Raw genomic sequence first — 592 nt, 5'->3', positions numbered from 1 at the left:
AAGACCTGTTTTAGATAGTCTTTAGATAGAGGATCTCCAGAGAATGAAATGATACTGGCTATACCAAGGGAAGGTGTTCTAGAAGGAGTGAACATCAAGTAGGGGAGTCGTGAGGGCCCACAGAGCCATTGTGATCGGTGACTGGGAGTGTACTAAGAACAAGCAGGGGGAGGACAGGAGCATCACTAATCCCAAAACTCACAACCTGAAATGCTTCAAAATCTGAAGCTTTTGAGTGCTGACATGATACCACAAGTAGAAAATGCCATACCTAACTTCACGTGACAAGTCCCAGTAAAAATACAGCAATACAAAGATATTATATAAAATTACCTACAGGCTCTGTGTATAAGGTTTATATGAAACTTAAATGAACTTTGTGTTTAGACTTGGATCCTATAAGAGAAACAGAAACTCAAGTTTCTCCTACTATCTACTAACGACACAGATCACTTTTCTGTAGTCAAAAACGTCTCAGGATGGGAACCAGCAGTTGGTGTAATGGCTATGTCGCTGGACTCCCATGTAGTCGACCCGCGGTTCGCATCCCGGACCCGGTGGCTTAAAACTCATGCCGGGCGCCTGTGCGTGC

At 43.9% G+C, this 592-nt stretch overlaps 1 protein-coding gene and 1 pseudogene across 3 annotated transcripts in view; one reads left to right on the top strand and one right to left on the bottom strand.

The window, feature by feature from the left end:
- TSGA10 (testis specific 10) overlaps positions 1–592 on the top strand; it is a 169,332-nt gene that overhangs the window by 68,727 nt on the left and 100,013 nt on the right. The gene's annotated exons all lie outside the window — the stretch shown is intronic.
- Positions 1–592, bottom strand: part of LOC102478740 (cyclin-dependent kinase 1-like) — a 25,619-nt pseudogene that overhangs the window by 24,086 nt on the left and 941 nt on the right.

This window comes from Tupaia chinensis, unplaced genomic scaffold (genome assembly GCF_000334495.1).
Source record: "Tupaia chinensis unplaced genomic scaffold, TupChi_1.0 Scaffold144276_1, whole genome shotgun sequence".
In the NCBI taxonomy this organism is placed as follows: Eukaryota; Metazoa; Chordata; class Mammalia; order Scandentia; family Tupaiidae; genus Tupaia; species Tupaia belangeri.
Note: the sequence above shows the minus strand (reverse complement) of the source record. Positions and strands in the feature narration are given on the sequence as shown.